Source organism: Canis lupus, chromosome 31 (genome assembly GCF_011100685.1).
Source record: "Canis lupus familiaris isolate Mischka breed German Shepherd chromosome 31, alternate assembly UU_Cfam_GSD_1.0, whole genome shotgun sequence".
NCBI classification, from domain to species: Eukaryota; Metazoa; Chordata; class Mammalia; order Carnivora; family Canidae; genus Canis; species Canis lupus.
This window is the reverse complement of record NC_049252.1, coordinates 22,454,617-22,481,517: the sequence shown is the minus strand read 5'-3', so window position 1 is coordinate 22,481,517 and position 26,901 is coordinate 22,454,617. Positions and strand designations below refer to the sequence as shown.

Genomic DNA, 26,901 nt, shown 5'->3' with positions numbered 1-26,901 from the left:
AGTATTGCTAATTTGTATTGCTAATTTGTATTCTTGTTCTCTTTCTTTTTTGAAAACAGTCTAGGGCAGCCCCAATGGCTCAGTGGTTTAGCGCCGCCTTCAGCTCAGGGCATGATCCAGGAGACCCAGGATCGAGTCCCACGTTGGGCTCCCTCCATGGGTCCTGCTTCTCCTGCGGCCTGTGCCTCTCTCTCTCTCTCTCTCTCTCTCTCTCTGTGTGTGTGTGTGTCTCATGAATAAATAAATAAAATATTTAAAAAATAAAAATAAAAAAATGAAATCAGTCTAGCTCATCTAGGAGTTTTTCAATGTTACTGACATTTTCAAAGAAAAAAAAATTCTTGAAGACAGATTTGCAGGGGTGATCTTTCCACATATTTATTGAGCAGCCACATCTGCCAGGTCCTGAGAGCCACACAGTCCCAGCCCTCGTGGGCTTAGATCCTGGTAGAGACCCCGCAGAAAGGCTTTGGTTGGGGAACTGAGCCAGCAGGAAGTGCAGAAGGCAGCTCCTTCTTCTGGGGCAGCATGGTCCAGGGACATGAGGAACAGTGGCCTGAATCTCAGTCATGTCCTCTAGGTTGGAGAGGACTTAAAGTCTCCTTGCCCAGAGTTCGTGTAGCCCTTCATGCCTTGGGCTTTTAACTTTGGGCTTTGTTGACATTCAATGTTGTTTTCTAACTCATTGATTTCTAGTCTTAGTTATCTTTTCCTATTTATTTTATGTTGCACTGTTGTTTTTTCCCTAGCTTCTTAAGTCGTCGGAAGCATAGATCATTGATGTTAAAGTTTGCTTCTTCTCATAAAACCATTTTAAAGATGTCAGTTTTCCTCTAAGCATTGTATAGTTACATCCCATAAATGATATGAGCTTTCATAATCACTGGCATGAAAATCTATTCTACTTTCCTTTATCTCTTCTTCTTCTTCCTTGTCTCCTCCCCCTCCTCCTCCTCCTCCTCCTCCTCCTCCTTCTTGGCTCATCAGTTACATAGAAGTGTGTTTCTTGAATTCCAGATACTTGGAGGTTTTCTTAATATGCTTTTATTATTGATTTATAACTTAGTTCTGTTTGGGTTGGAGAGCATTCTCTGGAATATTTCAAATTGTGAAGTTTATTAAGATTTGAGTTTGGCCCAGAATATGGCCTATTTTGGTGAACGGTCCATTTGTGCTTGAGAAGAAGGTGTATTCCATGCTTGTTAGGTATCACGTTCCATAAATGCCAATTATTCAAGGTAGTTGATAGTGCTGTTCAGGTGCTCTGTATCCTTTATGACTTTTTGCTGTTGTGGTTCTATTAATTGCTGATAATGGTTATTAAAATCCTAACCATAATTGTGAATTTGTCTATTCCTCCCTTTAACTGCTGGTTTTTGCCTCATTTGAAGCTTTTTGTTTGTAAGTGCAAATGCATTTCTGATTATTAAGTCTTCCTGATGAATTGACCTTTTAGCATTTCAAAATATATATTTTCTTCCCTGCTTTTAAGTGAATCTTAGAATTTAGGGTACATCTAACTGAATTTTTGTATTTAAAGTATCTTCCAGGTAGACAACATATACTTCATGCTTTTTAAGCTATTCTGACAATTCCTGTCTTTTCATTGGAGTACTTAATTTCTAATTAATGGAACTGTTGACGTGATTACATTTGGGTCTCTCTACTTACTATTTGTTATCTGTTTGTCCCATTTGTTTTGTGTTCCTCTATTCCTTCTTTCCTATTATTTTTGAGTTCATTGAAATTGCTTTTAGAATTCTATTTTAAGGGCAGCCCCAGTGGCTCAGCGGTTTAGCGCCACCTTCAGACCAGGGCCTGATCCTGGAGACCTGGGATCGAGTCCCACATCAGGCTCCCTGCATGGAGCCTGCTTCTCCCTCTGCCTGTGTCTCTCTGCCTCTCTCTCTGTCTCTCTCTCTGTCTCTCATGAATAAATAAATAAATAATCTTTAAAAAAAAGAATTCTATTTTAATTATCTCTTTGGCTTTTTTGCTTACCTCTTTGTATTGTTACTTAGTGATGCTCTGCAGATTACAAAAAACATTTAATTTTTCAATCTACTGAAAGTTAATGTTGTTATAAAATTTAATTCCTTTGCAATTTTTTTGTTTTGTTTTGTTTTAGTGCAATCTTCTAGGTCTTTTTAGTCTCTGTAATTTATGCTGTAGTTTTCACGTTTAATACATAAGCTATACTTGCTATGATTTTCACTTTAAATAGTCATGAATTTTCCTTTTTCTTTTTTGAGAAAGATTGAGAGAGAGAGAGGCAGGGCATGAAGGGGCAGAGGGAGAGAGAGACAGAGAGAGAGAGAGAGAGAATGAATCTGAAGCAGGCACTATGCCCAGCACAGTACCTGATACAAGGCTTGATCTCATGACCCTGAGATCATGACCTGAGCTGAAATCAAGAGTTAGATGCTTAACCAGCTGAACCACCCAGGCACCCCCATACATATATTTTTAAAATTAGGATCTGAGTTTTTATCTGGAATCATTTCCCGTGGATTTGAAGAGCTTTCTTTATCTTTTCTTAAAGGGAAAGTCTGCTGGAGAATTATCTTTGGTTTTATGCATCTGAAAATGCCTCCATTTCACCTTTATTTCTGAAAGTTATTTTTGCTCCATGTAGAATGCTGGGTTAGCAATTTGTTGTGTTCATTTGATACTTTAAAGAAGCCATTCTACTATACTTTGGCCTTCAGTGTTTCTGCTGAGAAGTCATTGGAAACTTGTATTTCTGTCCTGTATACGTAATGTCTCTTTTTTCTCTGGAAATGTTTAAGATTCTTTTTATCTTTTGTTTTAATTAGTTTAACTGTCACTTTTCCATGTTTTTTTTTTTTTCTATGTATATCACATAGGGTTCTCTGCACTTTTTAAAATCTGTGAAATCTTGGACACTTTTCTCCATTCTTTCTTCAAATGTTGGGTTTGCCCAGTTCTGTCCTCATCTTCTACAGCTCCGTATGTATTTGCTTTTTTGAGAAGTCCCACTAATAACTGAGACTGTATTTTTTTCTATCATTTTTCCCTCCTTTTCTCCATATTGTATAATTTTGATTGCATGATCAAGTCACTGACTCTTCTTTTATTTCCAACATGGTGTTAAGCTTATCCAATGACATTTTGTTTTAGATACTGTATTTTTCATTTCTAGAATTTCCATTCGACTATTTTATAGTTACTATTTTATAGTTACTATTTCTCTGTTGAGATTTTTTGTTTACCCACTCATCACAAATATATTTTCCTTTATATCCTTGAGCATGCTTATAATGGCTAAATTAAAATTCTTGTTCTCTGTTTTTATAGTTACTATTTCTCTGTTGAGATTTTTTGTTTTATAGTTACTATAGTAACTATAGTTACTAGTTATAGTTACTATTTTATAGTTACTATTTCTCTGTTGAGATTTTTTGTTTACCCACTCATCACAAATATATTTTCCTTTATATCCTTGAGCATGCTTATAATAGCTAAATTAAAATTCTTGTTCTCTAATTCTGGCATCTGGATCACCTCAGGATCAGTTTCTTCAATTGCCTTTCCTCTTGATTATGTATCTAATAACTTGCGATGTGTCCTGAACATTGTGAAAAATACATAGTAGAAATTGAATTCTGTTATTTCCTCAAGTGTTTATTTGTTCTCTCAAGTCCCAGTCTTTATCCCTTCTGCAGTAGGTAGATGCTAAAATCTCTCTTCAATTCTTTTAGCCTCAGGGCTGCTCACAGTTACATGCACACATAGTTCACATGCCATCCTGAGATTTTCTTAGAATTTATATGCACAATTTGACGTTCCCCCTCCCCCTTGCCCCAGAGTTTCTCCTTTCCTTGATTTTCCTCCCTCATTTTCCATCTACTTTGACAGTCCTAAACTCTGTCCTCTTATTCTTAAAACTAGCACACTGAAAGGATTTCTATCCAAGATTTAGTAAATCTAATTAATCAGACTGGGACAAAAGTCTGATCAACAGGAAACTCACCCAGTCCCATCTTCTTCCTCCGAGTCATGGCTCTCTTCCAGTTTATCCCTGCTTTTGGTTTCTCTCCAGTGACTTTGGGGAGTTGTTTTTCACATTGACCACGAATTCAGTTGTTACCTGCGGTAGGGTTGTACCCATAGGAACTACTCCACTTTTACCATTGCAACAGAAGAAAAAAGTGTCCACATCACTGGTTGTTGACTTTGAGAAACTTAGTCTAGTATTCTAAGCAGAGATGCTAAAAACAATTAGGGAGAGTCTAAGAAACTTTCTTTTAAGAAATGATTTCCTTAAAACACAAAGTAGATGTCTCTCTTAAAGTGGCATTGCATATCAACCTTGTTGTCTCACTTTTATATTAAATCAGAGAGAAGGAGATTTGCTATTATGAACAGAAAGAAAAAATGTGAATCCCAGACATAATAAAATGCTACTTATGAATTTATGAATGCATCAAAGCTCTGTTTAAACAGCATAGGCTGAATGCAAATGTCTATCTGAACTTCCTCCTGAAGCCTCACAAAGCAATGACAGTAAAGGAATTAAGAGAAAAAAATCGCAAGGACAAAAAGAAGACAGCACACAACAAAGTAACTTTTTGAAATCTGGGAAATAGTTTAACCACTATTAACTCCTTTAGACTGGAGAATGCAGTGATCTGAGTCTGTTGAAGCAGCAAGCCAGAAAGCCAGTCATTTTCCCATAAAACTATGAGAATCCTCAGATACTGTAGGATCTGTTGTTTGCCAGGTAAGTGTGCAAAAAGATGAGGCTGAAAACTGGAGTGTGGACTGAACATCTTTAAAAGAGAAGTTAGACTTCCCATCTTCCCTCTCCACCCTGGCTCCATCAAGAGAAAACCTAGGGTCTGTTTTTAGAGAGGTTTTATCAGATAGCCTCTGGTTATGGAGACAGCAAGAATAGTTGAGGTTGGAGGGTGAGTTACTATGCTGAAATCAGAGGGATTATTGGAAAATCTTCCCACTGAAGAGAGATTTATTCCCTGCATGGCTCTGGAAAGGCCTGCAGCCAGGCATACATACTTGAGGTTGGAGATTGGTGAACTGTCTTCTGAAAGAAAATTGATCCATGCAAAAGTATAGACCTATGATAGGATTTTTAACCAGAGGGTCTGTGAACTTGAATGAGAATAATAATTCATTTTTTGTTTCCCCTAACCTCTGAAAATTAGCATCTCTATCATTTTTGAATGTAGGTAACAAACCATTATAATATTAGCAGTACCTATGACTTTGTCACCAATAAGAATCATGGTAATTTCTTTTATCACATTACTCATTGCTTATATCTTGAAATAGTATTTGCACTCATTATTATTTCAATAGTTATTAGATACAACACTAAAGCTTATGATATGATGCATTACTATTACTGTGTCCCATATTACAATAAGCACATTTTATTGTTTCACAAATTTAATTTTTAATACTTTGCTATAATTTTTTTCATGCATTTAAAAATCTAAAATAGGGTCTACAAGACTTCACCAGACTGCCGTGGCACAGAATAAGTCAAGAACCTCCAAACTGTGGATACAGGCCTGTGGAGATTCCCCCAACTGGATGACTGATCTCATAGTAGCAACACGACAGTGAGACTCACAGATTGAGAAGTTATACTCATGCTCCTCAGTCTGGTTCATTTGGGGCCTCACTTTTAAATATGATTTAATAGCTAAGGAAGACCAGACATTAGAGGACAGCCTCTACTATGAAAGATAGAGCCAGAACAAAACAAAATAGAGTCAAATAAGAAACAGAGAAGGGAGAGGAACTCAGTGATGAGAAAGTAAACACATGAAAACAACATCATAATTAACATTTAAAAGAACTAAGAGACCATTTGCATCTATAAAAACAAGACCAGATACTACACATGCCAAGAAACAAAGAATGGGAAGGAGTTCTTGGCAACTCAATTAAGATAGCTTTGGGGCACCTGAGTGGTTCAGTCAGTGAAGCCTCCAACTTGGGCTCAGGTCATGCAGGGTCCTGGGATCAGGCCACTTCCAGGCTCCGGCTCACCAGGGAATCTGCTTGTCCCTCTCCCTCTTCCTCTGCCCCTTCCTCTTGCCTCCCTGCCCCCCACCTCGCGCTGGCTCACACTTGCTCTCTTTCTCTCACAAATAAATAAAGGCTTTAGAAAAAGATAGCTTCACTCAAAGTTCAACATATATTTGAAAATATATGTTGAAAATAATATTAAGGACAACATTACTCTTTTCTTTCTTCCAGGAAGTAGAAGAACAAGTCAAAGAAATGAAAATGGTATTTTATCTCTCTACCTATTCTCCATTTACAAATCATTGCACTGTTTAGTGAACACCTTCTGACCTCCCCTTTGGCACACACACCCCACTACAATGCCCTCACCCACATCCATTCTCCGGTTTAGTGACAGCTGGTTGAACGTGAGAGGGCAGACAACGGGTTGGTTTGAGGCAGAGCACCAGTAATTTGCTTTTTCCATAGCCTGTGGTATCTGATAAACAGAGGCTCATCTCTGTGGTGATCACTACTCTAGCTTACCAGATATTTCTAGTTTTCTACCTACCAGCCTCATGGTGGTAGGCTGTTGCCTCTCCTGTAGTTTGAGGTTAAGCATTGCTCTGTGGCTTACTTTGGCCAGTGAAATGTTCAGCGGTTCTGGGAAGCTCTCAAAGGGTTCAGTTACTTGGTACATGCTCTTCTCTCTGTTGCAATGAAATGTCCTCTCGCCTGGATCACTGAGTGCTGATACAAGACAAAGACCCCTTCCTGCCAGCCCAAGTTGGATTTAAAGCTGGAGCACTTAGATAAACCTTGCTTGGGCCAAACACTGACTGCTTAAGGTCATTTGTATGGTAATTTAAACTAGAATCTCTCCTGTCTACATCCCTGCATTTGTTCTTTACGTGTTCTGAGTTGTGAACTAAAGGGGAATGCCAGGGGCACCTGGGTGGCTGCTCACTGGTTGAGTGTCTGTCTTTAGCTCAGATCATGATCTCAGGGTCCCAGGATCAAGTCCCGCATCAGGCTCCCCGCAGGAAGTCTGCTTCTCCCTCTGCTTATGTCTCTGCCTCTCTCTGTGTGTCTCTCATGAATAAATAAAAATCTTTAAAAAATAAAATAAATATATAAAGGGGGATGCCACACAGAAGAATAGTATAGGGAAGCCACCTCGCACCTTTTAATAGCTGAGCCTTGATTTCATGAATAGGTTAGCTGGAGCTCAGTAGTTTTAAGTCAAGTGCTTACTGCATATAGTCATACCTGATTCCAGCCCCATACAGTCTCTGAGTCCCTCCATATACTATTCTTTCTGATAAACTGCCCCTAGACTTTTTCCTGTACTCTTCAATTAATCAATTAATGTGCTCATCCATCACATCATTTCCCTAGGAAAATTTCTCTGAATCCACACAGGTAAGGTTCCCTGGCTTTCTGCTCCTACATTTGTATTTTTCCATCACAAGTGTTTACAATGATCAGTGTTTACAAATTCTTGGCTCTTTTGCTTGACTCTTTGAGTGTAGGATCTTTGGCTGGGCCACAGTAGGTGCTCAATAAATAGTCATTGAACAAAGAAACAAGCAAATGTAGCATCAAGAAAGCCGAGAATAAGTCTGGAGAACATAGAAATGATATACCGGGGGAATGCAGAAATAAAGATAAAAGCACAGATGAGAACAGAGCCGGTTAAAGGGCTGTAGTTTTAGTGGTGCTCAGGTAACATCAGGAAGCAGGTACATTTCCATTCCCATGTCTCAGGGCTGCTAGTGTTATAAAAATAGCGACTAAAAATCAAAGGGGAAAAGTTATCATTTTCTTTCTACCTAAGTATTGAATTTTAAAAGCAAAGCTTCAGGCCTTTTCTAATCACATTAGGGCAACTCCTGCCATGCTTTTCTAAAAGGAAAGCCTCTGAAGTGTGGGGGAAACGGTGTTTAAAATATACTAAGTAAGGTGACTTACACCTTCCAAAAAAAGTCTGAGGTTCCTGCCATCCCTTACTTTGAAATGCTATAATTTGATATTGCCTTCCTTTGGTAATGTACACTATTTCTGAATTCATATAGATCATACACACACACGTTTGTTAAGAGTATAATGAAGCATCTCATAGAAAAGTAGACCTTAGTGCCTGTGTAGCTTTCAACAATATATCTTCCCTTCTCTCTCATGCTTCTCTGGAAACTTAAGTCTTAAGTGACCTTTCTTAATGAGACCTACAAACTCACTGGTGGTCTATTAGATAGACAAGCTACAAATACCTTCCAGCGGGAGTACTTCAGGATTCACTTAACTCTAGAGCTTAATAGAGAAACTGAGGCAACCCTCGGGGAGTGGGATGTGAGAGTGCCCACTGATCTATCATGGTAGTACATGCAAGAAGAACCCTCAGAATGCTGACACTGTGTATAAAACAAATGAAATTAGAGAGCCTTTTAAATTTTAGAGGGTGCTATAACAAAACCTGATTTAAAAGTCATTGACTTCCCTCTATAGCCATAGTAAAAGTCTCATAAGCCTGCCTCTCTCCACCCAAATGAATAGAATGAACAAACCTTCCATGGTACAGTTCGTTATAAAGGCAAAAGTATTCTGAGCTGAGCCTCCTTCGTTTATCCTTTTATAACTTTCCTCCTTCCTCCCCCCTTTTTTTTGCCCACACTCAGCAAAAAGCTCCTTTACACTAGTTTATTCTTTTATCCAAAAGAGATACTCCTTTTGAGTCATGTTGTCTCTGTGCCACTCTGCTTTCAGCAGGAATTGCATCTAGCAATTGCAATGTCAATAGACAAAATTTCCAATGACTTATGGGAAACAAAATGAACAAAGGATGAATGAGTGAATGAAAACAGCAGAAGTTTCAGGTAAGGTGTATTTCTATCACAGCCATTCTGTAGAATGGGAACAGTCCTATTTTCCTTGCAAATGTAAAGAGTAAAATTAATTACTTAAGATTTATGCAAATGGTTATCATGGTACCAAAAGTCCCAGCTGGAAACAGCATACTCAAACCAGCAATCGAAGAGCATTTAATAAAAGGAGCCTTTGTAAAGGTGCAGATAGGGACTAGAGAAACCAACAAAAGATGGTGCAGTGTTCCAGGCTATCAACAGCTGAGAGCATCCCTAACACTGAGGGATAAGGAGCAGGAGCAGTGACCCAAATCCAGAGAGAGTAGCTGTATGCGGCAGCCTGGTAGCAACTGACTGGAAGCAGAGCCAAAGTATCATAGAGCTCATTCTCCCTTTCCTTCCAACCTCCAGTCTCCTGCACTCGGCTTTTGGTGCCCAAACCCAGGGTCACCGAAGTCAGAAGGCAAGTTGGTCTGTTGATGCAGTTGTTATGGGTCAACATTCCTGACTACTGAGCCAGATGGGGGAGGGTGGAAGGTGGGTCAAGAGGGGTAAGACAATATCCAGTGCATTAACACATAGTAGAGATGCAGTGAATGGCCACCGACTGAAGACTCTGAAGCTGAGTGTAATGGAATGAGAAAGCTGTAACTCATATTCATTGATTTACTCATTTAACATTAGCCCTTTATTAAGCCCCTGTCATGTAAAAGAATTCTGCTAGTGCCTGAGCATACAAAGAAATAACACACGATTGCTGCCTTCAAAGAGTTGTAATGGAGAAATCAGACAACCAATAAGCAGATGACAATACATCATAGTGATATTAGTGGAATATTGACAAAGTATTTTGCAAGGTCATTATTTTGAGATTCTGGTTGACAAATTCCTTAAACTGATTTGAGACAAATGCTGACATAGTGCTACAAATACTGGTGACTAGCCTAACATAGGTACTTAAAGCTACGTGTATTTAGAATTTGATACAGAATTTTATATTACTTGAATCAGTCTTAAAGCAATTACATTTGAGCCCTGAATTCTTAACAAAATCTTCTAGACCTTTTGCCTTGAAAGAGTAAGTGGCTTTGGCTGGTTATGTTACATAAACTAGTGTTTGCTAACTTTCACTTTTGCAGTTGTTCTGCTCACAGAACCATTCCAAGAATTCCACAGAAAACACACAAAATAACAGGACACTCAACTTCTAGATACGAGTAAAATTTCTCCATTAATAAAACATAACTTTATTATGGCAAAAAGCAGTCATGCAGGCTGATTGTGAACAGCTTGAATTCCATAAGTGTTTCTCAGCTCTGATGAGTTTCATAACACACAAAAACAAGCAAGGCTGACAAACCTAAGCTTCACAGTGTACCTCGTATGATATAGAGTGGGTTTGTTCTAGTCTTCAATGGAAGAACTGTTCATTTATTTACCATCATTGTGGAGCTGCCATAAGTACTTATATGTCAGTATTCCTGAGAATATTTATGAGTGTTGCTCCACAATTTATCAGTTATCGCTAGAAAAGATGGATTTGGTACAATAACATAAAATTATCCAGAAAGGAGCCATCATGGGTATTTGCCCAAAGAAAATGAAAGCACTTATTTGAAAAGATATATTCACCCTTATGTTTATTGCAGCATTATTTACAATAGCCAAGATATGTAAGCAACCTAAGTGTCCATAGATAGATGAATGGATAAAGATGTGGTACATACATGCAGTGGAATATTACTCAGCCATAAAAATGAATGAGATCTTGCCACTTGCAACAACATGGATGGACCTAGGGTATTAAGCTAAGTAAAACAGGTCAGACAAAGAAGACAAACACCATATGATATCACTCATATGTGGACTCTATAAAATGAACAAACAAACCAACAAATGAACAAATGAACAAAGAAACCAAAAGCAAAAACAGGCCCATATCTACAGACAACAAACTGGTGGTTGCCAGAGGGGAAGCAGTGGGGGATGGGCAAAATGGCTGAAGGGCAGTGGGAGATACAGACTTCTAGTTATGGAATGAATAAGTCAAAAAGATGAATGGTACAACACAGGGAATATAGTCAATGGTTTTGTGATATCATTGCATGGTGACAGTGGGTAGCTACCCTCTTGGTGAGCTCAGCCTAACATATATAGAGAGAAATTGAATCACTATGCTGTACACTTGAAACTGATGTAACATTGTGTGTCAACTATACTTTTATAAAAAATAATTTTAAAAAAGGAAAGGAGCTTTCAAAGATCCTTTGTTTCCTCTATTTTTTATAAAGATTTTACTTTGGGGGTCGCTTGGGTGGCTCAGTGGGTTAAGCATCTGCCTTCAGCTCAGGTCATGATCTCAGGGTCCTTGGACTGTGTCCTGCAATGGGCTCCCTGCTCAGCGGGGAACCTGCTCCTCCCTCTAGTCCTCCCCACTGCTTGTGTGCTCTCTCTCTCTCTCACTCTCAAGAAAGGAAAATCTTTAAATATTTTTTTATTTTTTTATGTAATCTCTACCTCCAGTGTGGGGATCAAACCCACAACTCCGAGATCAAGAATCACACACCCTACCCACCGAGCCAGCCAGGCACCCCTCCTATAGCTTGAAGATACGTTATTACCGAAGGCCTAAGAGCTAACTCCTTCATAAGGACTCCAAATATACTTCTGTTCCTCAATCATTCTTGCAAGCAACCTAAGGGCTTAATAAGATAAAATCCAACAAACATTGAACCACAGTGACCTCTGTCAAAAAACAACATTACCTGCAGCTGATAATTTTAAATTAGGTAAAATAGAGACTGGTGATATTGTTCCTAACTGTTGCAAACTGTGTTTTCCTGAGCCTTCAGGATCTGGGTCTCTGTGTACCATATTCTTTCTTGGTCTAGCCAGCCTCCAACTCTGCAATAGTGTGCACTTATTCCTAACCCATGCTATGGCTGCTGCTGGATCAGCAAAACCATGTTTTGTTAGGTTTAATCCATTTTAGGCAAAGCCAAGAGCCATCATTTGTATTTTAAGGTTTAAATAAAAATTGTGGTTACCTATTTTCTTCATAAACGCTATGCTTTACAAATGTAATGCATGACACTCATTAATTCCATATGTGAAACATATGTAACAAAATCTGATGTGATAGACAAAGAATGGGCTTTGAACTAAGCATACTTCTATTCAAATCACCTCCTCTGCACCTACTAACCTGGGGATCTTAAGCAAGTTGGTAAACACCTCTGAGCCATACTTTCTTCATATGTTAAGTGGCAATGACAATATACAACTATCAGATTGTTGTGCGAAATAAATATGTAAAGTATCTTTGTAGAGTACAGAGAGGAAGGACTCAATACTTATTTTATTTTACTATGTCCCTTTGTTTGCTGTCAGTAATGGACTGGGTATCTGAAATAGATACAAACCAAAAAAACTTTATGGTGTTAGCTTGCCTGTCCCAGAAAACCTTTGTTGAAAAGGCTCAGAAGAGATTTACTTGAATGCTCTTCCTTCTCTTGAACACTTTCTTTGTCTGATGGCCACAGATCATCAGTAACCAAGCTCCTCAATAACAGGTCAAATTGATTTCCAATTAGGAAATTGCTTCTCTCTTATTAAATGGTACCATCCCAGTAGATTGAACTGAATCGTAGATTTTATGTTCATTTTTTCCTCATTTTAGAGTCTTTCCAAAGTTGCATCAACAGATTTCTGGAAAATATTTAACAGGAATTTCGAAAAAGAAACCAAAGGCTTTCAATGCAAACCTTTTGAGCTAAAAGCAGAAAGTTAGTTACTAACAGAATGATATTTTGGCATAAAATAGATATATTTCTATTCTACCAAAATAGCTACTTTTTGACTGATAGTTAACTAGATTTCTTTCAGAACATTTTCAGATTTTTAAGTTTTTCCTTTACCTCTTTTTAAGTAGCATTTCTAGAATTTATTTCTTGAAGTTTCCATGTGATATTTTCAGGAAACAGTTCATTCCTTTGAGCTTTTTTTAAAAGGGTAATAATAATGTCTTAACCCTCATTATCTCAGATTTTGTAGAATACCATATTTCTGGAGAACACAACAGGTGAACAGAACCTCTGATCGCTGAGCTGTTTTATTTGAAAAAAATATTCTCCTGGGACCTATAAAAAGATTCTGATACCTAAAACCTGAATTTAGCTTTGAATTTGGCAGCAGAGCTCTTTGTAAAATAGCAGTGTTCTGGAGGAGCTGAGCTTTCTTTATGTATGATTCATCTGGCCATATTCATGCAAAATAAAAGAAATGTACAGAAGCAGCGATGAAATGGAATTTCAACGTAGGCCAGTTTTACTTGATGAAAACAGAACTATTCAACAATCAAGTAACTGTCCATAAAAGGAAAGATTTCTAGATTCGTGGCTGATATAAAGAGCTCTGTACTAGGTACTCCTTTTTGGTTGACTTTCTGACCTTCGAGGTTTATACAACATGCATTGAGAAAAAATAAAAGTGGTTTGACTTTAATTGGTTATGTAAATTGGGTTATTTTACATAATTAAAATATACTGAGCTCACACAACTTCATGCCTGAAAAAACAAAATAAAACACCATAATATTTTAGAAATTGTGCTTGCTAATTTCAAATTCCAAGCCCCAGTTTATTGACAGGCCTACTTAGTTTGGTAATGTTTTGGCCTGTGGACAAAGGAAAGTAGGAAACTGGCCATGCTTTTGGCCTTTGCTCTGGCTCTAATTTGCTTCAAATGTCCAAATAACCTTTTATATGTTTCCTGGGCAGAATAAAGTTACAGGAGGGCAGCATTTCCCCTACTTCATTCATGTCATAAACACAATATTTGCAAGAAAGAAAAATAGAAGAGTCCAGAGCTTCTTTACTGAAGGGGTCAACTTACTTCATTACCTAATTCATTATGACTGACGGACTTGAACTTTTGGCTTATTTTGTGGACAGAGAGGAATGCCTTCACTCAGGCAGATTTAAAAAATAAACCGGGCTATAGCGTTTGGAGGACATATGATTGTCTCTAAGTGGAGTTCCTGAATCTTAGGATGACTTCATCTTTCTCTGATATCTGGAATCCTGAAGCAAGCTCAAGGGTTAATATACCACTTTAAAGATGAAAACGAAACAAATAAAACCAAGAATCAAAGAAGCAAAGTGCCTTCCATTGGACTCACACAGTCACCTAGCCAATAAAATGTTGTAGTAGGACTCAAAAATAAGACCTGTATCTCCAAGGACAAAAACAGAATAGAAATACACAGACGCTAGTCAGGGCTGAGGCCTCTGAAGAATGATTTGATTTGTATTTTATTTTAAAAGGTCACTCACTTTCATGTGGAGAACAGATTGTGAGGAGCAAGAGAGAAAGCAGGGACTCCACTTTAGAGCCATCCTGGGGAGCCTGAGAGAGGATTGGGACTTTTCCTTGAGTAATGGCCTGGGAAGAAAGGTCAGATTCAGAGTATGTTTTGCAGGAAGAAACAATAGTACCTGTAGATAGATTAGATGGATGAAGTTAGGGAAAGAAAACTTTCCAGACTTGAAGTGTTCTAGACTTCTACAATGAAAGTGAATATCCCTCAATCTGAAATAACCATGGAAGGATGGCAGTGAAGTGAGTCTTGCCCATTCTGCTACTACTCAGCCTTTCTCTCCAGACCATGGAATTGTTTTGAAAGCTGGTTGTGATCCCTCTATAAGCTACAATAAAGAAGAAATGTGTATAAATAAATAAACAAACATAAAATAGAGGCAAGACTAGCTATATTCTGTTATTAATTCAAGCATATCTTTTTTTCAATAGCTTCTGGTGTTGTCAGTCAACCTCATCTAATCCACCAGAGTTCGATTTCTAAAATAATATGATTATATCTCTTCTCTACCTGATACTTTCAGTACTTCTTCATCCCCTGACAACACAAGTCCAGATTCTTAGGATGGTCCCAAGGTGCTTTGCAGTCTGGCCTTACCTTACCAGACTTCCTTTCAGCTGAAGTCCCCATGCCAGCCCCCCCCACCAGCTTGCCCCCACCTCTGTGTTCTCACAAAAAGAAGATTTCTAGGGCGAGGTGGTTCTTAGGCGGGCGTGGGAGTGTCGAGGGGGGAGGGTAGGCAGGTAGGGAAGGCAGTGAGGATGCAGTAATGTCGGCATACTTCCGTCATTCCTTTTCCTGTCTTTCTTAGGTCTTTCTTTTTTATTTCTTTCTTCTTCTTTCTTTCTTTCTTTCTCTTTCTTCTTCTAAGATCTATATGATTTATTATGAGGAGCCACACAGAGAGACAGCAGAGGAGACATAGGCAGAGGGAAAAACAGGCTCCCTGCAGGGAGCCTGATGTGGGACTCAGTCCCAGGATCCTGGGATCATGACTTGAGCCAAAGGCAGATGCTCAACCACCAAGACACCCAGGTGCCCTGTTCTTGTCTTCATACTTCTTGTGCTTTGTGCCCAGAATATTCTAGCTTTCTTCCTGGGCCTGGAAAAACTTATTCATCTTTCCTGTACCAATAACCAAACTCCTTCCTGGGAATTCAGTTATCCCAAGGATAAAACCACCCTTGAATTCATTTTCCTGATCGTGTTTTTCACAATTTATGACCAATAGCTGTATCTCCATCTTTCTTAATTCACAATGAGATTCTCAAGGACAAGAACCAGGCCTTTTAATTTTTTTTTTCATCATCATATCCCCCAGTGTATGGTAGGTGCTCATCAATGCTGACTGAAATAAATTAAAGTCTATCACATCATAAAAAATGATAGCAGGTAAAATAAAATATTTTCTCTAGAAAATCAAGCTGTGAAAGCAAAAGGTCCATTTTGATAAAAAAACAAAACTAAATTTTGTGAGCAGTTAAACCATTCATAAATTGGGAGAGTATTCTTCTGCTATATAAATAACCCTTAAAAATACCATCTGTGCATTTTTCTAAGTGTTTTTAAGTTCTTTTTATCCCCCAAAGAGGGGTGCTGTTACAGGTGCCTTCAAAATTGTGATAAAAACTGTTGGATCATTTAACAGATTCATATGGATACAAAACTTTGCAAATAATTTTGGAGGCTTTCAAGTCCACTAAAATCCCTTCATAGAATAGATCAAGACTAGTTTAAAGTAACTTCTGTAAGCTTTTAAAAATAATATAAATCTTCTCTGTCGTTGGAGTAATGCTCACATAGCCAATTGTTACTATTCTCATAGTGTAAGTCCCCAATACTGTGGTTGATCTAAATGTGCTAATAAATAAAGGTGAAATATTTGTAGTAGACAGCATACAGTTTTGACAAATTACCACATAGAACAAGACAACATCAATGTAAAACTATGTGAATTTTCATTCCAGATAGAATTCATTTGCAAATAATGACAGTGTAACCTTTTCAATCCATACCACCACATATCCTTTCCTGAAGGACAAAACAGCTAACAAGGAGCTCCAGAGAGAGAGAGAAAGAGAGAGAGAAACATTATAAATCCTACTCTCATCTGCTAAAGAAGTGACCTGAATTTCTTTCCAAATATGAACAAATATTTTTTTCTTTCTCTTCCTGTTTTTTTCTTTGCCTTTAATTCAGAAGTTATGTCACAGATGAGCTATAAGTAGGTTTTATCAGAATATATAGCATGTGTCCAGGACCCAGTGAAACAGTATTTTGTTAATCATTCTCTTTGGAATGAGATATATTCAAGAGTTCAACAGAGTTAGCAGTCCATCAGGAATTCTTTTTTAAAAAAATAGATGGAAATATTATTACTTGGTCAAAGTTAGAACAAATTCAAGGAGGCCATTATTAGCTATTACTGACTGATATGAATTTGAATGTTACTTTCAGATAAGTTGGTCCTGATGGTTTTTATTGGAATTTGTTTGAATTTAGTGTCCACTCACTCCTGCTTACAAAATATAAGAATTTAAAAAATACTTGAGCATATCTCAGTATGAAAATGTATTGGCAGAACTATATCTATTTGACTAGATTTCTTTAGTATACATATAAAGTAATTTCAGTTGGCTAGATATCATTGATAGGTGAATTCATTGAGAAACAAGGTTGCTGACTTCATCTCTTAAAAATACCTCTTCCCTGGATTATTGCAATTGTCTCCTGCTTTATTTTCTCCTGGCAGTCTCTCTTCTCATTCCCCAACCAGAGGGATTCTTTTCAATACCCAATGTTGGATCATGTCAGTCCTCTGCTCATAATTCTTTAGTAGTTCTCTATGTCCATGGAGGATTAGAGCCAAACTTCTTAAATAGTCTACAAGTCCCTTTAGACTTGACCTCTTAACCTGACTTTATCTCCTACCATTATCCCTCTGAGGCACTCTCCTTCAGCCACAATGACTTCCTTACTTGGATGTATGAGACACAATTTATGCTACTGCACTGGCTGTGCTGCCTGCCTGGAATGTCCTTTTCCAGGTGTCTGCTTGGCCAATGCCTTCACCACCTTCAAGTCTTTGCATCTCAACTCACTTGCATCCCTATCCCTTCCTTTGATCCTCCTTATCCTGCTGTGACCTACTCTTTTATTCCTTGTAGAATTTAATATCTTCTGACAGTATTTATACTTTATTATGTTTACTGCCTGTCCTCCTTACTCCTTCCAAAATGTAATCTCTTCAAGGACAAGTATCATAATAATGTATTCCAAACATTTGAAATAGTTAGTACTTGGCACATGGTAGGTTCTCAGTAAATATTTGTGAAATCAAGTGAGTGAATAGATTGACTATACAGCCTAAGATTTACATATTAATTCATTCTGAGGGTACAGCAATGAATAAGAAGACATGATCGTGTACAAAAACTGATGGTGCCTCTGACGTTAGGATCTATATTAAAATGTTTGCCACAAATCACAGACAGCCCTGAGTAAAGGAACAGGGATGGTTCTACCAAATCTATTCAGTTTGGGAAGAAAAGACATCTGTGGTAAGGATTTTAATGATACTTCAAGAATGTAAATTACTGCCTAATTTTTGAACTCAGAGTGGCACCTGATCCTGAGCCCTTTCTCTTTCTTAAGCTAATCATTTGGTGAGGAACTAAATTGAACCATTTGTTGGTGTGTCAGAAGGCTGAACATTAGGAGGATGATAGTGCAAGAACATCATAAAGTATGGAGCTACAAAGAGTAAAGTAGCATAATTTCTTCTTTTCACAAATAAGATTAAAACATTAGCTTTATGGGCAGCCTGAGTGGCTAAGTGGTTTAGTACCGCCTTCAGCCCAGGGTGTGGTTCTGGAGATCCAGGATCGAGCCACGTCGGGCTCCCTGCATGGAATGGAGCCTGCTTCTCCCTCTGCCTGTGTCTGTGTGTCTGTGTGTGTGTGTGTGTGTGTGTGTGTCTCATGAATAAGTAAATAAAATCTTTTTAAAAAATTAGCTTTAAGAAGTTAATGCCCTAGACAACCATGTCAAGTGTCCAAGTTTGGATCTCAGATGGGTGCAGATAATTAGGACCTGATTTGATAGCACCAGACGCTGTCTTAGCATTGCCCTCACAAATGCACAGAGTGGCCCCACCCACAGAGTTAAAGATCCAATGTCTTTAGCAGAGCTGTGTGCAGTCATCATAGGTGCTGTGCCACACACAAAGATTCATTGATGTTGTTGGCCAAGACTCAGAGCTATGTGAGACGAACACTGACATGCCCTCAGGTTATGGTCTGTACAGTCTGCTATAACAGAATACCATATTGAGTAGCTTAAACAGTTAACATTTATTTCTCATAGTTGTAGGAACTGGGAAGTCTAAGATCAGTCAGCATGGTTGGGTGTTTGGTCAGGTCCCTCTTCCTGATTTACAGACAGCAGCTTTCGTGCTAAGCAAGATGGGAGACAAGATGGAGAGAGACCAAAGCTCTCTGGTCTCTTTTTATAAAGGGACTAATCCCTTTGCGGAGGCTCTACCTTCATGACCCTATCTAAATCTAATTGCTTTTCAAAGGCCCCACCTTCAAATATATTGCATTGGGATTAGGCCTTCAACATATGAATTTTTAAAATATTTTATTTATTTATTCATGAGAGACAGAGAGAGGCAGAGACATAGGCAGAGAGAGAAGCAGGCTCCTCACAGGGAGCCTGATCCGGGACTCGAGCCCCAGACTAGGATCACATCCTGAGCCAAAGGCAGATGCTCAACCACTGAGCCTCCCAGGTGCCCCTCAACATATGAATCTTGAGGGGACATAAATATTCAGTCCATAGCAGTTCCCAGGAAATATCTGTATGTGCCTGTGTGGAAATTTTCTGGAGTGTCTTAAAGGTTTAATGAAGAATTTTCTAGGCTATCTCAAATGTGAGGATTCCCTCCTCTGTCCCCTCTGCATCCTTACTCTTACCTTTGCCAATATGTCTGATTCCTCATCTACCTGAGTCCTTTCCTTTTAGAGAAAGAATAAAGACGAAAATATTTTAACGTAAACTAAATGTATCTAAATGGGTGAATAAGTTTTCTGCTGCATTTTTCTTTCAGTAGCAAGCCACTTTCTAGGAAATAATTAGGTTTATCTGACAGCAGTACTTGAAAGATTAGAAGTAATACCATATTAAAACTGCATATAATAACATGAAAAGTAAAAAATGGATTCTAGAAAGAATTGGCTCAGATAATCCCATACAGGGTGTTCTATTCCTATTCTTGTAATTCACCTTATTGATAGGTACATTATTTTTAGCCTCAATCATAGTCAAAGTTATAATTGGATAGATTATCCTAGTGAATTCTTAAATCCTGGCTAAACATTTCTTTTATTATTTCCTAGAATCCCTTCATTACTTGGTAGCTTGTAGAATCATCTTAATATTAAGTTAAGCAAGGAATTTTAAAGCAATATCCCTTGAAATATTTAACACATTCTAGAGGCCAATTTTAGCGGCTCTAAGTTTGACCATTATCATACCACTATTGTCTATTTACACAGATAATTAAAAATTGATTACATTTTGGGAAGCCTCTATAAACATATCAAAACTAGGGAACTTATCATCCAGCAAAAGCCATCAGTTAAATATTGTCATTAATATTTTTGAGGTGCAATTTCCAGAAGAATATATTTCATATTTTTAGCTTTAATGGTAGTTAATTTTCTTATGATCACTGCAAACTCAAGATTATTTTTTCATAATTTAGGAAACTTTGTCCATTAAAAATTCATTAATATTTTCAAATGAGAAAAAAGTCCCTTTTAATGTGCTTTTAAAATGTCTTAAATATGTCTTGTCCTGTAATCCAAACTGGCTTTCAAGGAGCCCCCTGTGAACTATCAGACTGTCACAATGATATAAATTATATAACAAAAGACATTTTACAGTTATTTAAATAGCACTTTAGAAAGAATATATGATCATAGGACCAAATCAGTATTTTTGTTAAAGACTTGAAAAACAGATTGTATGTCAATAAGCCTGCGCATCCTAATGGTAGTAAAAAGTACTTTTAGACTGAGATCCTCACATTGGCTTTGCAGGTGATATAAAACAAAGAGCCATAGTCTACCTTCAATATGCCATCTTCTTCCATTTCATACAACTGCTTCATTCTAAAGAATTCCAGTGACCAGAAGGAACTGTATTAACTGAAAAAAACCAAGTAAAAAATGAGTGTGAGAACAAACCTTCGAAGGAAAAAACGCCCATGTAGAGGATCTAAGAAAGTGAAATTTCATGTATACATTGTTCCTTAAGATTTCAATTTTTAAACACTTTTTGTATGAATGCCATTCTAAGGCATTGTAGGGGGTGAGTAAAAGATGTACACAAACTCTAACATTCTTGGAGTTTATAGTATCGATGTAGGTATTATTTCAGATCAAGTATAGAGCCACATAAATGGTATAGAAAGACATGGTGTCAGAGTAGAAGAAAGAAAGAGACAGCATTTCTGAATAAAGGGATCAAGGAGGATTTTATTGAGGAGGTAACATTTAACGAGTTGGGAACAAGGTGTACACGGGTTAATTGGAAGACAGTTGTTAACCCAGGAGGACTGAGCAAACTAAAATAAGTATGGAAATGAAATTTGGAATATTTGAAAGGCTTGGAAGGCTAGAAATCCAAAGCAACTGACTAGAGCAACCAATATGTTCTTCGATTTTTTTTCATGTACTTTTTGGCTTGTGGGACAGAGAGTATCCACGAGTGAGTTGTGAGTTCAGTGCTCCCTTGATAAGAGAGACAACAGCCATCTGTGCTATCACATTTACCATGTTGAATTATAAAAAGATAGTCCATTTATAATTTCTCTTTCTTTATCTAATATATCTCTATTATTAATTTAATAGCTATCTCTTGAAGAAGTGTGGTGTGTAGTGGTTGGGAGCAGGGAGATTTGGTTTGGGTTCTTTTATATTTGCCTTTAAACCTCAGCTCCACTAATTATTTATAATCTCTCTAAGCCATAATTTCCTCTTCTGTAAAATGGGGATATGCTGCTTCCTTGCAGAGTTCCTGTGCATGTCAAACGAGATATTGTAAGTGAAAGCCTTATCACTGGATTGAAGGTGGTTAATGCTCGTTTAGCTCCCTCCTACCCTGATCTTTCCCAGGCTCTGTTCTGTCCCTCCTTCCGGGTCTCTTTTCTTCACCCACTACTAGGGCTTCTTTATCGGTTTCTCTACTCTCTAGATTCTGAAATAAATCTTTTTTAAAAGATTTTATTTATTTATTTATTTATTTATTTATTTATTTATTTATTTAACAGTGAGAGAGAAAAAGAGAGAAAGCAGAAGGAGAGGGGGTGGGATAGGGAGAAGTAGGCTCCTTGCTGAGCAGGGAGACTGGTGCAGGGTTTGATCCCAGGACCTTGAGACCATGACCTGAGCAAAAAGCAGACACTTAACTAAGCCACCCAGGTGCCCAGATTGTGAATTAAATCTGAACCTAAATAGGAATAATTTAAGGAGGCCCTACCCAATACTTGAGACTCCAGTCACTGCCTTGGTAGTAGCTTAGCTCTGACCTTGAGTGTGTTTCTCTCTTTGGACTTTTGCCCAGTCACCTCTTTAGAGCCCTGGTCTTTCTAAGACCTGGCTTCTGTTTTCTCTTGGCTAAACTCCACTACCTTACTTTATCCCTTTTTTTATTGGCTCTGTTGCCCTGGACCCTGGTCTGGGGAATGGAATCTTGCCACTTCTATTGAACTTGAATGTCACCGATGTATAAGGCCTGTCTGTTTATTCAGTGCATTCCCTGATTCTGGATTGGGTCCTGGGCTTATGCCCTTCAAAGATTTTGTTTGTTTTTATGGAACTGAGCCACCCTCCCCACAGCAGCTTTATTAGAACACTAACTTGGGTCTTTTTCCATGCCACTGGCATTTCCTTGCACCCTGCAACTAAGGAAGTATGTAATTGTGTGTGTGCAGAGGCCTGGCATGGTTCCTGGCACTAGTCCCTCAGTCTGCAGGGATTTGAACCAAGCCTGTCCACACCCACACCATTCTTAGGTGATACAAAGGTAACTAAGGCAAGTCCTCACACTTAAGGGTTGTATGACAAAGTAGGGGAAATGACACAAGTGCATGACTAAGTATAGTGCAAAGCAGGATATGGGTAAGTGTGCCAGAGAACATCAAACATGGCGCAAATTCATCGTAGCAAGAAATCAGATTAGGTAGGCACATTTCTGAGCTGCCATGTTCAAAGTGACATCTGAGTTGGGCTTTCAATATTGGATATCAACCAACAAATAAAGGAGAGCACACAGCTAGAACACAGAAGCAACATAAACAGACAAAGGGTACCGAGAAAAGAGTAATAAGTAGTGGGTGGGAAGGCTGGAGAAAATCTGGTCCAGGCCTAACTTATGGAAAATATTGAATGTCTGGCTAGGGAAAAAGCACTTACCATGATGAATATTAGAGATCAGAACTTAGTATATAGCTGCACAGGCGAGGCGCTATCCAACCCCAGGAGGTCCATTCTCAGACCCTGGGAGTTGGCAAACTTCTGTTTTATTTGGCCAGATAGCCAATATTTTCAGCTTTGCAGGCCATGTGCTCTTTGTTGCAACTACTCAGCTCTACCTTTGTAACTCAAAAGAAGGCACAGACAGTATGTAAACAAATGAGTATGGATGTGTTCCAATAAAACATTTATGGACACTGAAAGTTGAATTTCACAATATATCACTTTTTAAATTTTTTCCAACCATTTAAAAACATGAAAATATATAAAATATATATGTGTGTGTGTGTGTGTGTGCGTGTGTGTGTGTGTGTGTGTTTAGCTAATAGGCATACAGAAATAGGCAGCAGATCAGATTTGGCCATCAGGTTATTGTTTGCAGACCCCAATCTAGACTCAATGTGAATGGTACATAGGCCGTGGTGGAAAACCACTGACGGGGTTTATTAAAGACAGGCATGATACTGTCAAATCTGAATAAGAAATAGATTAGTGGGAAGAGAGATGTGAGATAAGAGACCTCCGTTCAAGCTGTGTGTCTCCGTGTCTGTGTGTGCATGTGTGCTATTTTTGACACAGTTTGTAACTGCCATGTAGACAGAGGCGTTTGACCTGGACCATTTATTCCTCTACACTCTCTATTTCAAAACATCCACACAATGCATGATCATCAGCTTGACACTGTGGCCAGCTCTCCGAGTGTCTTTTATGAAAGAGAATGGCGGAAGTGTTGAAAGAGAATAAAAGAAGAAAAACAGTCATTCTCAAGGTTGTAATCTTTGTGGGGGGTGGGAAGTAACCCAAACCCTGGGGTCGAGGCAGTCAGTAGTAGTTTCCTTGTTGGCAAAAGGAAACAAAGGAGCATTCACTTTGCAATAACCTGGTCCTATTTTATCATAACATCGGATAAAACATCCTATAAAATCCACTGTGCTCTCTATTACTCTCCATTTTAAAAGCCAGCACTTGGACATGTGTCAGAAATCTTGGTTCAGTGACCTTCTGCTTCAGAAAGCTTTATCTCATTGTTGATATGCTGTCTGCATTCCAGCACGTGGCTGTGGGTATCTATTTGCAGCTGGCTTTATTGGATCCATTTCTTTTGTTCGTCAGAGTAGAGTTATGTGGGCCAATGACTCGGCAGAAAAATTCCATGACAAAGTTCAATTAGAAGATTCTTATATGGACTTTGGTGTCTTGGTTACCATAGTACTGATGGGTTTCTGGACTCTAACATCGTAGGCTGTCAATCTGTGACCTTTAAATGACATGACGTTTCTAATGTTTAGTGTGTGTATAGTACTGTTCCTAGCAGCAAGAAACATCTAGAATAATGGATAGAGGTTCTACAGAGGCAAATCTGCTTACTAAAGGAAATACTTTTCTGTCAGATATAGATACAGATGAGCAGAATGAGCTTTCTCAGAAAATAAATGGCAGGCTGAGTCAAAAAGAAGTTCTCTAGGACAGTTTGTTAATTTGGGACAGGTGACTTGGACTCTTTCTGTTCTAATGCTATAGATTCCACTGAATCTCTTTTTCTGGAGAACTCAAAGCATATTTTAATAGTATAATTCACACTTTCAGTATTTCACATTACATATACTTAAAAGATTAGGCTTGCTTTTTATAAGATTTTTTTTGCAAATAGAAAACTTATAAATAGAATACCATTATTACCATCATTACCATTAATATTTTACCAACATCAACAATCTGACGTAAAAAATAATGACATATAAATTCAATATCTTTTTGAAGTCTGACAACAAATATACTCATTAATTACCCAAATCTATAAAAAGTAATGTTTTTTAAAAGACTTTGATATATCTTTAAATATAGTCTAATGAGGGATCCCTGGGTGGCGCAGCGGTTTGGCGCCTGCCTTTGGCCCAGGGCGCGATCCTGGAGATCCGGGATCGAATCCCACATCGGGCTCCTGGTGCATGGAGCCTGCTTCTCCCTCTGCCTGTGTCTCTGCCTCTCTCTCTCTCTCTCTCTGTGACTATCATAAATAAATAAAAATTAAAAAAAAAAAATTAAAAAAAAAATATATAGTCTAATGAAATTTTTCAAATAGTGTATAGTTGATCAGCATTATACCTTGTCCTAACTATGCATCAATCCTTGGAATATAGGGTTGGCTTTGTTGTTCAATAGCTGATCCAGGAGGACGCCCTCCCGCAACAGAGCATAGGAGACCATGTGGGCTGCCAATATTGGATGCATTCACTCTTGAAGGTAGTGATAACATAAAAGTGTTTTCAGAGACTGCAAACATGGGCTTTGGGTGATTGTTAATGTTTATCATATATCATATAATGTTTATCACATATCATAATTTCCTTTGCATTTTTCTTCATACTCATACATAGAAAATACACTAGTGCTAATAAATAAACAACTCCTTACTTCACTGCTTAGGTGTCACAGCTGTTAAGCAAGCAAGACTGGAAATGGTACCATTATTCTCTACGGCTCTCACAGCATTGATGTAAAATAGTATAATTCATTGTATCTCATCTAGGCAGGCTTTCTAGGTTTCTTACTGAATTATTTATGTACTTGCATTTGAATACCAGCCTAAATTCGGTAATTCTGCTTGCAAACTTTTATAGTTAAAACTAAAAAATCCCTCCGATACAAGCAGGCTATGTATTATTTTCCCCACTTTATGGATTTGAAAACAAAGACTAGAGAGTTAAAAATTGACTTACTCAAGGCAACATAGGTAGAATCCTATTTAACCAGATCTATGCTCAGCTCTGCTGGATCCTACTTGTGCTCTCTCCATTGCTTTGTGCCACATCTTAAGAAAATCATTCCAAAACTGGCTGCTGTGTGAAACCTAAGGAGTGCCTGCCAGTGTTCAAGTTTCCTGTCCTTGAAGGGCTCTTAGGAGACTATACTTCCCAACCAGCCCTCTCATAGTTAAGTGGGACCATGGGAGTAGCTGATCATCGGACCATGAGCAGAAGTGATGTATGTCACTTCTGGCCTGAGTTAGGTAAAAGGCTCTGTGGGTCCTTTCAACACAACCCCTTTGGGGGCAAGCATGGAGGCCATATGTTAAGAGAGTGGAGCCAAAAGATGGAAAGAGCCTGGATCGCTGAGTCACTGCAGGGAGGAGAGCCGGCACCGTGAGTCACTTGACTTAAGCAGACTTTGAGGAAAAAATAAGCTTTCTCAGTTAAGCCATTGAGATCTGGGGCTTGTTAGTCATGGCAGCACAAGCTCAGCCTATTCTAATACAACCATCTCGATTCTGTCTACAGCTTACTATCAACACTTTAGCATTACCTCATGGAAAGTGTGTAGTGACATGGTTTAATTTATATTTTTAAAGGATTGTTTTCTAAAAGCCTATTTATGACACTAAGCAGTTATTTATGATGGATGATGTTACAATATAAGCTTGACTTCAGGATGTGTGGTTTTGATCCCTGACTAATTCTCACCAAACCAACACTAGTGGTGTTAACTCACACTGCAAATTATGTTGATGACAATCAGACTTCTATCAAGGTTCCCAGTGATATCTCGGCTGCATTGCCCTTATTTGAAACACTTGCCATAAAGCTATCAAAGAAATCCTTGCAAGAGTCTTTATTCTCATGAACCACCACTGTAAATCATCAAAAATCTCTGCATATAATTTCACAGCAAATGAAACCAGCACTTGGAGTGTCCTAGGTAATGACAGAATGAATACATTAATCTTACAAACTCTGCTTTGTCGTTTCCTTCTGGATACTCAAAGACACCTTTTGCCTCAGTGTCTCCAAAAATAGAAGCATCCCCAACCTGCATCAGCCGATTCCAGAATTTATGCCCATTGTATTCCTGTTCTCAGCTCAGAAAACACTCATTACCCCAGTAGCTCAAGTCAGAACCCCCTGAGACTGGTAACCATTTCTAAAAAGTTCTTGGTCCAAAACAAATCCACCCTTTCCCCTTCTCTCCCTCCAATGGGACCTCATGTCCAGCCCTCATTCCCTGTCATACGAATTGCAGGAACAGCCCCTCAGGAATCTCTCAAGCCCCATTCTCTCACTGAACACAGCTACAGGAAGTATCTTTCTAAAACGGGAATCTGGTTGTGCCATTCCCCTCCCTGCAAAGG

At 38.4% G+C, this 26,901-nt stretch overlaps 1 protein-coding gene and 1 long non-coding RNA gene across 7 annotated transcripts in view; one reads left to right on the top strand and one right to left on the bottom strand.

Annotated features, from left to right (window-relative positions):
• The window catches only part of LOC102151217, a 461,443-nt gene that overhangs the window by 117,529 nt on the left and 317,013 nt on the right, over nucleotides 1–26,901 (bottom strand). For 3 of the 6 annotated variants that reach the window (XR_005382216.1, XR_005382221.1, XR_005382217.1), the window contains exon 6: nucleotides 20,369–20,447. This is a non-coding gene — a long non-coding RNA (uncharacterized LOC102151217). The other 3 variants (XR_005382219.1, XR_005382220.1, XR_005382218.1) reach the window with 3 other exon arrangements.
• CYYR1 (cysteine and tyrosine rich 1) overlaps nucleotides 1–26,901 on the top strand; it is a 104,738-nt gene that overhangs the window by 29,608 nt on the left and 48,229 nt on the right. The window lies entirely within an intron of this gene.